General features: G+C 40.2%; 1 protein-coding gene across 1 annotated transcript in view; it reads right to left on the reverse strand.

The window, feature by feature from the left end:
* Positions 1-504, reverse strand: part of col7a1l (collagen type VII alpha 1-like) — a 61,160-nt gene extending 60,656 nt beyond the window's left edge. Inside the window, exon 1 of the mRNA XM_086202067.1 lies at positions 312-504. The gene's annotated coding sequence lies outside the window, so the exon portion shown is untranslated. The remainder of the gene's footprint in view (positions 1-311) is intronic.
* Between the last annotated feature and the right edge of the window lie 14,137 nt (positions 505-14,641).

A 14,641-nucleotide genomic window follows, 5' to 3' on the forward strand; every position in this document is an offset into this window, starting at 1 on the left:
TTTTGGCACTTTAGCAGTGATTGCTTAACCTGATCACAAAAAAAAAAAAAAAAAAAAAAACTGAGACAGAGAAGGAGTAAATGTGGATATTTGACAGGTCACGCTGTTAAAGGAGAACCTAAGCCATAAAAAGTGATCAGTGAAGACACAGCATAGCAAGTGTTGGCTGTAATCCAGACACTTTAGCTGTAGAGAGAGGGTATCTGGGCACTTAAGGATCTAGAACCACTCTGTAAAGCACCATATTAAAGTGCAGTAAAACTAATGGGTTTTGACTTTAGCCCATAATGGACACACACATTTGCACTTACCCCTCCAGACAAGTGAATCACATTTATCTTCCTAATCCAGGTGATATCTTGAGAGAAAACACAGAAAAAGTTTTTTTTTTTTAAATCCAAAAACTGGCACAAAAAAAAAGGAATTGATATTCCCGCAAAGGTGGTTATCAGAGATAATTGACTCAATGGAGTCGATCTGTGTTTGTGGAGGAGGTAGGTGTGTTTGAATGTGTGCGAGAGTGAATGAATGACTTGCGCTCTGCTGAGACGCAGAAAACTTTGAGAAGAGGGGCGGGGGGTGAAACTGCTGCTACCTGTTAGCTTAGAGGAAGCCGGGGAAAAAGTCAACGAGAGAGAGACAGATAGAGAGGTTGCTGATGAGCTGTGACCCTGTAGGAAGGCATTGCTACACCTATGTACAGTATATGCGCATGTGTGACATCAGGACAACAGAATAAGTAGTAGAACACAAGTCAGGAATGTGAAAATCCACCAAAAATGTCTTGGCTACACACATACTTGTATGCAGTAGTGAGTGTGAATGACTTCTGCAGAAACCAGGTGGATATTTAGACCTCATGCAGCATACATGACGTTCAACTTTTAAAACCCGAGGCAAAATTTGTGTATACGTCATTTTAGGTCTTGCTTAAAAGAAAGAAAATACTGGACAACAGGGAAAAGGCAAATCATTTTTCATAAAGGAAAAAATATGAATAATAAAATAACTTTGCGCCTTGCATATTGAATTGATATTGTATTGATTGTGTATAAGACATAACATAAGGAATATACTCAAGACGACCAAGGTCAGCTTATGGAACCCTATCAACTTCCTTATTCGAGCTTTTTAAACTTGACCAAAAATCCATCCAAAAATGAGGTTGGAGAGCAAATGCCTTCCCAAAACAGACAGAAAATAAGATAAATCATGTTTGAAAAGCTCCTCTCAGTTGCTGTGTGTCTATATGTGTGTTTTGTGTATATTGGGGGGGCTGGGCATGGGGGGGGGGGGGGGGGGGTTTAAAGGGGGGGGGGGGGGGCACTGGGTCACCTTTAATGGTGGACCCCAGGAATGTGGTGACCAGTTTAATGGGGTTTAGCCAGCTGTCAGACTTGACATGCTATAATTCAAGACGCACACACACACACACACACACACACACACACACACACACACACACACACACGCACACATACACAGGGACAGAGAGAAAGAGAAAAGCAGTTTCTGATAAAGAAGGGGCACCACAACAATTTAAGCAACTGTACTAGCCCATCTATTAAAGGTGGCAGCCACTGCATCTACAATCTCTACAGATCTGTAATGTGTATTGACACTACACTCCAGACAAAGCCTTTCAGATTAGTATGACAAGGCACACTTGCCCGACATTGTGCATGATGACTGCACAGCAAAAAAAACTTTCAAAAACACAATAACAAGCAAAAGAGAAAAAAACAAAAGTTTAACAGGTAAATATGTCTGAATATGTCTGCCCCTTTACTTATTTTTAGTTCAGTAACATTTCCAACATTTTTAAATGTCAGAAGGAAATCACATACACATTTATATACAAAAATAAATTATTCAATTGCTGTGCATATAACCAAGACAGTGTCATATGACTAGGGTCAAGGTAAAATCTTTTTAAAACGTGAACAAATATGAAAGTAGAATGAAGATAAGATATTTGTAAAGTACTATTAGTACTGTAAAATATTAGTTAATAAGGCCTCATAGGTGTGAACAACCTTATATTTACTATTAGATGATGAAACACGAGACTAACATGTATGCCCTTCATACACCTTTACTAACCTTATTTGTTGATTTAATAAAACAATATTGCAGCCAAAGTGTATTTTTCCTTTCAAGTACTCAAAAATAGTTGTCATGAGCTCACAAAGATGTTTTTTCACTGCTCTATCACTTATTTGTGATACCAGAATGCTGAAAGAGCCAGCCACAGATATTTAGCTTGAAGCTAAAAGCACCCCGTGATAACCAACTCCGAACAAAAGCAGAACTGACCAAAAATGTCCATGTACAAACCCTCAAGCACATCTTCTGGTACAGTATAATCCCTGTGTTCTTTATTCTTCCATATGCTCAGTAATCCACAAACCCTTTGATATGAACTTAAAACTAAATAAGCTAACCCTTCTGGTGCAGCGCTAGCATGAACACGCACGGGACAAGCACGAGCTAGCTGGTTCAGCTGAATTATTACGTTATGTATTAATCAACATTGTCGGCAGTAGTAAAACAGAAGCTGTCATGGAAGCACAGAACAACTTCTTGAGGTTTAGAGCTAAGAAGAATAATTGATCTTCTTTATATAACAGTATAACTGAGCAAACTGGGAGGTAAAAAGGATCCGATTCAGGCCTAAATTATGTGGTATTGAATCCATTCATAGTCCTATCAAGCATTTTTAGTCCCTATTGAAGGCAATTCCAATACTAGAATCACAAGTGCATTAACTGTAAAAGATTCTTGGAGGATACAGTATGGAAAAAATACATATTATGTTATGAGACAACCTCAATTTCTGCTAATACATCCTCTAAATACAGTAACTCTTACTATTTAGTTCAGTATGTGACTCAAATTCAAGTGTAACTTCTGCTGTGTCCAGTTGGAGTGTTCAGTGACTCACAAAAACAAAGTGAATGGATTGTTCATTCAGACTACGTAAGCATGTGTTACAGTACAAATGAATGGCACTGTGAAAGTTTCTTGCATCTGTTCCACAGAAAGAACGTTCCAATCAAAGCTGCCGCAGCACTAATGCGCCAATCATTTGAAATAAGGGTCCTCTGCAGGGAATCAGAGTTTGTGGTTCTTTCTGGTTTGGCCCAGGGCCATCAAAGCTCCACACTGACCTGCCACTGACCCTCTACACATTAGGAAGTTCAGGAAGGCACATCAATCAGGACCACTTTCAGCAGACAGTCAAAGGTGAGGTCTATGGGTGTGTAACTCTTTGCACATATGTGTTTTCCCCCGGTACTGTAAATTCACACATACATTTACAGTCTTTACAGTCTTGAAAGCTTCTCAACTCCTCCCAGACTTCCGTTTTTTTTTTTCTCGTATAGCAGGAATGATTAGGAAAAAAAAGTGTTGCAGACCTGTTGGAGGTATTCCGATGGGGAATATTAACCAGCCTTGTCTGTGCTAATTGCACTCTTTCTCCAAGTGGGCTTAAATCCCCTCTAGTCATGAGAGGTGCCGGCACAAAAGTGAGCTTTGATTAAATTCAGGCTGCAGGCAACCCAGAAAACAATCATGTGCATTGGGAGTCAAGAGTAAGGCAAAGACAGAAGCAAAAAGCACAGTAAATTAGCAAATCCATGGGGAGTTCAGGATGAAGGGCGTGTGAGTTGTTATAATGGGTGCTTGGGTGAATTGGGAATAAATACGGAAAGTAAAAGAATTGGGGAAAAATGTGTGTGTAGCACAGGTGTGTGGTTGTCATTCACAATAGTAGGAATCTCACCGGAAGGCCAACTTAACAGACAGCTCGATAAAAATATCAATCACTCACATGTAATTACCAAGCTGGTGATAGAAAGGCTCCTTTTAAAGCTCCTCTTCATCATTTCCCCTCCTGAGAAAAAGGTGAAAAGATAAATTACGTAAGTACACTTCCTCAACTTAAAATTCACATCAGTTCCATAACTACCGTGTTACTGCCAAGGCCACCGATGATGTACACAAAGGTACGTGTGAATGTAATTACCTCCAGTATTATCATTCTCAATGGAAGAGCAATTGTCATTCACCATTTATACCCTATGGCAGCTTTTCAAGAAGTTACCCCCTCTAATTTGATGAAATGCAGATTTAATGCATTTCTGAAATCTTCATTTCTACGCCTCTTTTTTTTTGTGCTTCACTGGTTCCATTACAACGGTTATGAGAATCAAACAGTCGCTGCGTATAAGGCACTCAATTAATTGTGCGATTTTTCACACTACTTTAATTATGTAAAGCTGAGGCTGAAGTTCAGAATTGGTTATTTCTTTATACGCCATTCTGTATAATTGGTGGATATATTACAGTAATATCATTAGCTTGAGCTCAAAATCGAGATTTTTTTTTTCTCTAAAATGTATCCGCAGCTTCGCACTGACCACCTTCACTTTTGCAATTAAACTGTCAGAATTTGGGACGTGTCACCTGCCGCTGTAGCGTGAAATCAGCCTCAGATCCTTGTTTTACCATGCTGCTTTTTCCATTTGCTTTCCTGCCTCTCTTTGTGTGTCTTGTATACAACTGTTGATAGACTGACAGCGTGAGATGCATGTCAGACAAATTTGATGCTTGTTTCGGTTTCTGTTTAATGCTGTCTGTGTTGGCACATTTGTTGGAGGTTCACACCAGGAAGATGGGCAGTCCTTCTCTGGCTGGAGGCTAATACAATCCTCACACACATCCATAAACCACACAAGCTGGGCAGAGTGCCCACTGCTGCCAACTACAAAAGGTCTGCACAGTGCCAAGCCTTTTAGCAGTACAAACACAAACACACACACAGTTGAGATGTACACAATCAGGATAAGCGTGCACAAGACAGAAAAAGACAATAACAACAACACACATCCTTATCCCCGGGTGTTCAGTGTTGGCCCCTCGCGGATAATTTTTGTCATGATAAATATATTTCATTTACCACGCCACTTCCCATCTCTGACTGCGATGCAGGCTGTCATGGCAACAGATATAAACAGCAGTTGCAGCATGAGGACCGGTTTGTTTGGGACGCCAGAATTGAGATGCAGCAGAAGTCTGAGGCTGGAAGAATTAGTCATGAGTGTGTGTCCAATTACCACTCCGGAACCGCCAAAGGATATCGAAATAATGAACATAACCACTTCTCCCTGCTGCACTTAAGAAGACACAAAGTCACAGTAAATTCAATGAACACAGAGAGAAAAACGAAGCTATAGAAATCTGAGTCAATAACCTTACAGAAATAGCGACTTAGTCTCTGGTTTTGGCCTGAAATTGAAACACGTGCTCTAACATAACCACAACGGCTATATTTCATGTCAGGCGGCTATAAAGATTAAAGAGATTAAAATCTGTGTGTAATTTTGCACTGCTGTGTATCTCATTAAGCATGTCATGTCATGTTATGTTAATTATACTTCGACATTAAAGGCTCATGGAATGAAATGTACTTTTTCACACTTCTAATCCTGCATCCCCGTGTTAATTGTTCATTTATCAAATCAAACCCAAAAAGTCAGTATCTGTGTATTTTTACAGTACAATTCCTGTCTTCTTTCTTCCTGTATACAAACACTTCACACGTTTGATAGCTCAGCTCTCTGCTCTCAGGGGTGTGTATTAATTTTGCAACAAATTGAAATCTTTCTCGGATTTTTATGCCTATCTGTCATGACATGCACCATAGCCTCAAAAGACTTTTCCCCACAAACTTAAATTGCGAAATACGAGGCTTTAAAATAGAGGATGAATTGTTCCGAATGTCACACAACCTCAGCAATATGGGGCCGTGTGGTTCAGAGGTAGAGTGGCTGTCTAACACTGTCTGACTGTCGCTGGTTCAGTCCTCACACCCCCTGGTAACCATGTCTTGAGCAAGATACTCAGCCCCTAAATGACTCTTGATGGCCCTGCCATGGACTGGCGACCCATCTCGGGTGAACCCTGCCCCTCACCCAATGTCAGCTGGAATAGGCTCCACTCTAACTATTTGACCCAATTGGTTTGACATTTGGAAAGTGTGAAGGGTTGAACTATTGTTGTACACTCGTGTTCGCAGAGCAGCTAAAGAAGCAGTGGCAGCAAAGTAGCTAGTTGAACCACAGCTTCATAGTGCCGTGGCTGTCAAATGGTGGCTAGATAAAAACTATTTGATCACACAACCTTGGCAACATGATTCATTTCGCAATCTACATTTGATTACTTTGGTCTGATAACACTGGGAAAGGGGCATACAATTAATATATTTATATACATTCAGGTTAGCAGGAGAGCTAACCAGAAGTAACACTCTCTGCTGTAGCTCCAAAATGTCATACAGAACTAGTGTGGTTATAAATTGATGGGAAAATGTCACCATTTTATGCTGTATAGTTCTCTGACAAACTCTGATCTTTAAATAAACTGAACTATTAAAAGGAAATTATGAACCAAATGACCTAATATGAGCAGTCAGTGAGCGGTTCTGAAAGTTGGTTTTCAGTACATTTCTACTTAAATGCTGAGCACGAGTTGATGAAATTAAAACCTTGTTCCCAGGTCTGAAAGATTTTCAAAAAAATGGATCTAATTGTACATATTTTGACTGATTTTGCAAATTTGATTGTTGTTTCATGATTCACATTTAAGTTTAAAACCATATTTAAATGATAGTTTTAATTTAGGTTGATGCACATTCTGCTTATAACGATGGCGATATTTTGATTTCAAGAAAATCCTGATGAGTTTTTCAGCCATATCTCAACTTTCTCTGTTAAACTCGATTTCCATTTAATATATATGATTAATTAATTGCCCAACCCTATTAAGGCAACCACAGTCCTGGTGAAATGACTCTTCATGACCACAGTTTGTCCCATATTGTCTTACAACATTTGGAAAGCATTAACGGATGCATGATTACATTGTTTGCACACATTTGTTAGTAGAGCTTGACATTTTTCAGGGATACCGATAAATATGTGGAATTAAAGAGCAGTCTGACCTCTGCTTCACAGGGCATTTAAATCATGAAATAAAAAAGCCAATCAGTCAGTTAAAAAGCTGTGGCTGTAGCTGTGTGTGCCATCATGCAGCTCTAAACATCCACAGGGACTGATAACACAAGACAAATCTTTAAGGAGTGATGAGTGTGTGTCTGATCTGGAGAGATGCTTTACATACATGTGGGATTTTTAGGAACTCCTCACCCCCTGAAGTTCAAAGTGCACCAGCTGTCCACAATTAACTTCTGAACCTTCCAGAGACCACAGAGACAGAGAGACACAGGGATTCAGGTATTTGGTGTGTAAAAAAAAACAAAAAAAACAAGACAAGACACAGAGCCACGTTTTTAATTAATCCAGGATAGATATGTGTTTCCACCTGGTTGACTGTGTCACTCAGACAGAAAAGAACAAGTTCAAAATTGATGGAAATGCAGCATGAAGTCATGGCCCATTTCCCGACATCCCTCTTGGTGTGCATCATACTGAAACACTCACACAGGATTTGATTGAACTTGTTGAAACAGAATCTAGAGAGAATTTTAACTGTGCATATAAGATGACACTTTGCTCAAGGGGAAAACAACAGCCTTCAGTAGTTCTGCTGCAGCACTGTGTCTGCTTGCATGTGTGTGCACGTACGTTCATTGATTTATCTAGTGTTTAGTTATTTTGCATGATTTATCAGCCAGAGGTGCCTTCCTGCATACTGGTCTCTATCCTACAGACCAAAAGACTTCTCTCTGTTTGCAGTCCAAACGTTTGACTGCCAACCACAAAAAACAGAGATGGAACTACTGATGTGTAAAGCGAGGTGTTTCTGCAAAATGATCCAATTTGATAAAAGCAAGGGAAATTTTGACTTAACCTTTGTGAATTAAACCTGACTTATCTCGGCAGGTGAGATGAGATAAACAAAAGAATAAACATTGTTGAATGCTTAACACTGGCAACCTGTGCAACCGACAACAACAAAAAAAAGGAAGTTCTTTGTTGAATATTCAATATTGAAATGAAGCAGTTTTGTTAACTGTTGATGAACAAATGCTAATTGTTATCAGTCATAAAAATGCAAATACCTAACGAAGAAAAATATACATGTATACTTGATATTCATATATACAGTGTGCAGCTTTTTTTTTTTTAAGTCAAACACAACAATGATTGTGCAAAACAATATCTGTGGGAAAGAGGTTTAAAGCATTGTGTCAGTAAGGGGGTGCGTATGAATAATCTGGGGTTGGAGTCAGGAGATGTTGATATTGTTGGTTGTGACAAAAGCTGCTACCAGATCAGTCAATAGTGAAATTCAGCTTCAAAAGCTGGGTATCAACCAGTAGAGGGCAGTCCCTAAGCAAAAAGAATATACAATTCCAACATTTTGCACGATAATGTTAATATTTGCACTTGAAAAAAAAAAATCAAACCTCAAAAATCAAAGTCTTGTGCTAAAGTGAGGGGATGATTGAGTTTAAATTAATACTGAGAATCGGAGCAGCATCACACTTGCGTTTTGTGAGGAAAAAAAACTGAGCCAGATTACAAATCTCAATCCTGGTTCTTACTCTCACTTTTGGTCATGAAACAGCATTCAAGATCAAAAGAACAAGATGGGCTCCTACTATGTATGCCAACTAAAAAACTCCCCAGGAAGGTGTTCTCAGCTGGTGAACTGAAGAGCAGGTACAGGAATTATACCTCTACAATGGCCTGAGGACATCTCGCATCACCCGGTCAGAGTTGGCTCATATGGCAAGGAAAAGGGAAGTCTGGAGTTCCGTGCTGGAACTGCTTCCTCCGTAATCTGACTTTGGATAAGCGATTGAAGATGGATGCATAGATAAAGTCAAACCACTACTGAATACCTACTAGCTACGGTAACAGCAGGGCACTTTAACTGTTTGTCTTCTCTTCATAGTGTTTTAGGGTTTCATCTGATACTCAGGTGAGTATACCAGAAGTTGCCCCCTTTATCCTGATCTTGACCCGGAATATGGGTCTAGATACTTGACAACTCATGTACCTGTATACATGCACTTGGAAAAATTCCCTCCATCATTCATCCAAGGAAGTCAGTGGAATGCGTCTCCTCATGTTGGATAATATTGCATGTCAGCTACGGCTGAGCAATGACACATACACACAAGCACCGACAAGTCTGCTGCATGTCTGTGGAGAGCGGGTCACTGGAGCTCTGCAGCAGCACTCAATGGAATGGAAAATGGCTGGGGGGTGGGGGTGGGGGGGCTATGAAAGCTGCCGCTTCCTGTGCATTATACAAGTGTATAAATATTCATTTTTTGCTCATAAACATGACAGCTGACAGATGTTGTGAGGTAAATATGGTTCAACAATGCAGAAAAATGCAGAATTCTTATTACTGACCCTCACAATGTTCCAATTTCATGGAAACACAAGCATAATTTCTTAACATCCAGGGTATCTTTTTTTTCCCCTGCATCATACAACCCCTTCAAACTCTGACCTGTCAGGAGGAAACAGATGACAAATTCATTAGAGCTTGAGCATACGGAAGGATGACAGGAATCCAACACTGGGGCACCTGAGGGGCTCTCACATCACAAAACAACCTATGTCCTCATCATCAGGCTATACACTCTCCTCTTGAACATGCACTCCTTGAAATGTGCCACTTTCATTTAATTTGATATGCATAGCAGGGGGTGGGGTGCAAGGATGGCAATTTGTTGGAGACCTCCAGTGGATCACTTGAATTCATGGGAAGTGAACAGTTCAAGGCAAAAACTTCAGCAAACAGAAGAAGAGGTCTAATGATGATAGCACATGAAGGCTAGAATGAAAATGAGGGAACTAGCTGGGAAGTAATGGTTTCTAAATTAAATAAAAAGATCTTCAACAGAGAGAAAAGGAAGCATTGAAGGAGGTGGAGAAATAGAGAATGACCCAGAAAGTAAGCTGATTGCAAACACATGCTGCAGCCTTTCTTGTTGTTACGGTATGGTTCAGCACTTCCTGCAGGATAACGATTGAGAAATGAAGTGATGGAGACAACATGGCGAGGAGCAGAGAGAGGAGAATAATGTCTGCAGAGAGTGAGAAACACATGGTGGATGAGAGGAAAGAGGACAAGAGAGAAATGGGTTTATGAAAGCCCTTCTCTTATACTTTCCTTTGGGTGGGGACAGGGGTTCACATCAAAGCAGAGGTCAGAAGTATATTCAAAGGTCAAAATCTCACTTTTCTCACCTCTCTCTCTCTCTCTCTCTCTCACACACACACGTCATGAGGTTGGTCAACACACACACACACACACACACACACACACACACACACACACACACACACACACACACACACACACACTGTTCATCCCATCCATCCATCCATCCATTTTCTATCGCTTATCCTGTTAAGGGATTGGGCTGGAGCCTATCCCAGCAGCCTTCAGGCGAGAGGCGGGGAGGAAGCTGGAGTACCAGAGAGAACCCACACAGGTACTGGGAGAACATGCAGACTCCACACAGAAAGATCCCGTGCTCCAGCCGGGTCTTGAACCCAGGACCTTCTTGCTGTGAGGTGACAGTGCTGACCACTGCACCACCCGAACACCCCATCCCACCCCTACATAACAAAAAACTCCTTCCTGCTCAGCCCAGCTGTCGTACTGCTCCCCTTAAGGCAGCAATCCAACAGGTCCAGGATGAGGTCAGCCCACCCTGGAGGGGGCAGTATTGGTCCAGTAAGGGGTTCTGTCAGGGCATGCCCACCTCTACTGAATCTCAACTGAAAAATAGTCGTGTGTGTGTGTGTGCACGCGCGCGTGTGTGCGTATGTATGCTCAGCTCTTACTCTGTCCTTTTCAGTTTCCTTCCTGTTGACACTTGAGGCACATATGCTGAGCTGGCTTGTCACGAGAGTGTTTTCACAAGCTTTCTCAAGTTTCAGGTGGAAAACTCATGTATCCTGTAGTTTTGGTGCACTGCAGTGTCTTTGTTTGTGTTTCATACTTCCTGTCATATTACTTCAGTTTTCATTTCATTTATTAGCTAATGTCTTAGCAAATGGCTTAGCCTGGCAAAGACTGGCAACATGGTGGTGTGAGCTAACTACAAGAAGAAAAACAGCATCTAGCTTTAGGGGACCAAGCTAACGGTGTCCCCATACTTCAGGCTTGATGCTAAGCTATGTTAATGACTGGTGGTTTTAACCTTTTAATTACTGGATGAACACATCAGTGGTGTTGCTTTTCTCATGCAGCACTCTGCTACATGCCTGAAGGCTAACATAGGGAAGTGTTCTAAAAAATGAGTTAAAACATTATATTGAACAAATGATTAAAAAAGTAATTAAAGACTTGCTACGTACCATACAAGTGCACTGCTTAAAACATGAGTGAATCAGCAACTCCTCACTCCATTACTGTATATAACTGCTGAGTTCTTTAGTATGCACCGTGTATTGATTATCACAATTACACACCATTACAGTTCTATTATCCGCACTGACTGTCTTTAATTACACTAGAGAGGGAGAGGAAAAGTGGAAGAAGAGAGTGAGAGAGAGAGAGAGAGACACTACACAGATTGATACATGAAGCGAGACACTGCACCAAACTAATTAAAAAAGAAACTTTTTGTTTCAGCAAGTTGACAGGGAATGAATCTGGCAGGGAATTAATCTGTCCACAGGGAACACAGCGAGGAGTTATACACTGACACACACACTCCCACACGCAGGGAGGTGCAGTGCAGAATACGGTTACCATAGTTACCGAGCATGGCGCCACATCATGCAGCAGAGTTAGTGCAGACGCGCGTGTGTTTGGGCGTCTTACTTAAGCTTTCATTATATCACCACCCTATTCCAACATTCTCTCCACAAGCACACAGAGATAAACCCGGAGTGTTCCTGTTGAGATAGCCAAATATTTGCTGGTGACTGCCTCCCATCTGCAGCTCTTACCCGGGAGGTGAAGCATCGTTTATACTTATGTGGTGGGTGGTGACACACTGAAAGGAAATATTTAGTGAGTAAAGATAAACACTTAAAAGTCAAAGGCTAAAAAAAATGCTCCTTTGGTTAGTTTCTATATGTAAACATAACTTGATTAAATGTTACCAGATTATTTACACCTAACTGTACTAACCGCTTGACCGATTTATCGCAACGTAGAGAGCCTTCCTTTAACGGTAACTTAGGAAAAACTATAGATATCAGAAATGATTAATTCAAGTGTTAGAAATATGTTAAGAAATTGTTTTAATATTATATTTTATAATAAAACAATTTAAGCTTGATTGTATAACCATGGCTCTATGATTAGTGTTGGCGAGTTTACATAATCTATATCCTTTTAATGCTTTGAGTTGACCAAAAGTAATTCGCAAAAAAAAAATAAAGAAAATAAAAGTAGCTAAGTGTTGAGTGTACTTGAGTTATGTTTTCTGTCTTGTTTATCTGTTTGCAGGATTATGGAAATGCCACAAGCCAATTTTCAACCATTTCAGGGAAAGGAAGAATCTGTTAAGCTTTGGGGCACATCCTTTGAACAAAAAACCCCCAACACCCAACATTTGCATAGGTTTTGATGGCCTTGGTTTCCTCTGCCATGGAGTTAATGTTAATACCAGCATTGATTCATCTGTCTGTTAGCATGATAACTCAAAGAGTTGTCAACGGATTTTTAATTTAATCTGGTCACTCAGATTTTGAAATCGATTTGTCCCGAATCAATGTCTGATATCATTTCAGCTCAAAAACAAAAAAAAAACAAAAAATAAACCATAGAACAGTGCCATTTATAACAATAAAGGTGTCATTTGTAACATTTAAAACAAAGTACCGTCTTATACGCCACAAAAATAAAGTATCATAAGGAACAAGGGAATACAAATTGCCTTAGTATGAGCCAGAAGAGAAAATACTGTAATGATTTACAGTTATCCAGCAGTGGTCAGGAAGATGGTTTAGAAAGCAGAGGGAGGGTGTAGGAATTAGCAGATTAGCAATGCAAACAGTATACCCTGTGGCAATCAATGAGTAAAATCTATACAGCCAAACTTATGTTTATTAGATGCAATAAAAGTGCTTATTAAGGTGATTTTTGTCTCAGGAGGTAAAGGGATCTTAATCAAAAAGTTGCTGTTTTGAATTTAAACAATTCACATTTGTCATCTGTCACCATGACAACAGAGGAAACTTAAGTATTAATGAGCGCTTGAGGTGTCTTGCTGGCTTTGCATCGCAGTACAGTCGTGGACGTTACATTAAAGACAGGATGGACTAATTCAAGCCTGCTTTTAATGTTACAAATAGTACCTTTAAAGGATGTACGAAAAAAGATTCACACATTGAGGCCTGTTCACAATTATTCTCATCAGAATGTTGTCTTCTAACAACATGTGGATCTTTTTTTGGGGGGGGGACTCAGAAAAGAGCATCTGTTAAGCAGACCAGGGACCCTCAAAGAAGGAAAAAATAATTCATATATAACATATCTACCACTAGTTGAAGGATGTGTATCATGACACGAGCAGGTGTGTACATGCTCTTCCCTGTGCATGCATGTGCAGTGTTAAGTTCACACGTTTACAACTGCACCTGTAACGGATTATTGTACTTTCACAGACTGTTTTCCATGTCCATTCACAGCCTTGTAATCTTCCCGTTCACCGCCTCTGTTTTCACAAGGTATTTTATAGAAAACTGCCCACAGTAAAGGAAACTCGCTGTATCTGTTCTACTATATCGTGTTGCAAATCACTGTCCCTGTAAAGCAGGGCTGTAACTGCTAATTCACAAGCCTCAGTGATGGTTGTGCCTTGGTCAGGAGGGACACTTTAGGAACGCTTTTGAGAATTCTTTTACAAATTTCAAGTAATCCACATCATTTTTTTATGCAAGCAGGTTTTGCCAGAGCTTTAACTTGTGAAGGAGTGTCCAAGAGTATCATTATATCAAACAGACAGCTGAGCATGATTGAATGCATCACTGTCTAAAGATCATCTACAGTTGATTTTAACCAATTTTTAACGTTTTTTTTAAGCCCCCCCCCCCCCGCAAAAAAGGCTTTCCAAGTCCCATCAGTATGACCAAAGTTAAAAATACAGTAGCATAGCATACTCTATTCAGCTACCTCATGCAGCAACAGGTTCTCTACATTTAAATCTATTATTTATTTACCAATTACCGTTGTCAGCTGCAGTGCGCAAGGTTGTAAGACTACAGCTGGCACACAACAATGGGTTGAAAATGTGAAAACAAATGCAAACACACACTGACATCAATTTTTTAGGCAAAATACAGATGATATAGTTTGTAAATGATCAATAAACCAAAGTCATGGCAATGGGGCTCCGAGATCAATTTAGCTTGGGGCGCTATGATGGCTTGGGCTGGTTCTGCACCTTACTGTCTTGCTTTGGTTGTTGCTAACATTAGCAAGTGTTGTGAACGGTCTGGGCTTTACATGCAATTTACACCAAAGATTTGCAACATGACTGGTTGAAACTCGAAACACACACACAGGTTTGAAACCTGCTAGTTTACACCTATGTAACTTTTTGTGCAACTGTTTTGTCTTGTTGTGAGTCTTTGCTGTTAACTGGACTTCACAACGAGTAGCTGTTGGCCTGTTTGTGTGAAATATAAAG

This window comes from Aulostomus chinensis, chromosome 4 (assembly GCF_037954235.1).
Source record: "Aulostomus chinensis isolate RoL2024-O1b breed Wild chromosome 4, RoL_Achi_v1.0, whole genome shotgun sequence".
Classification (NCBI taxonomy): domain Eukaryota; kingdom Metazoa; phylum Chordata; class Actinopteri; order Syngnathiformes; family Aulostomidae; genus Aulostomus; species Aulostomus chinensis.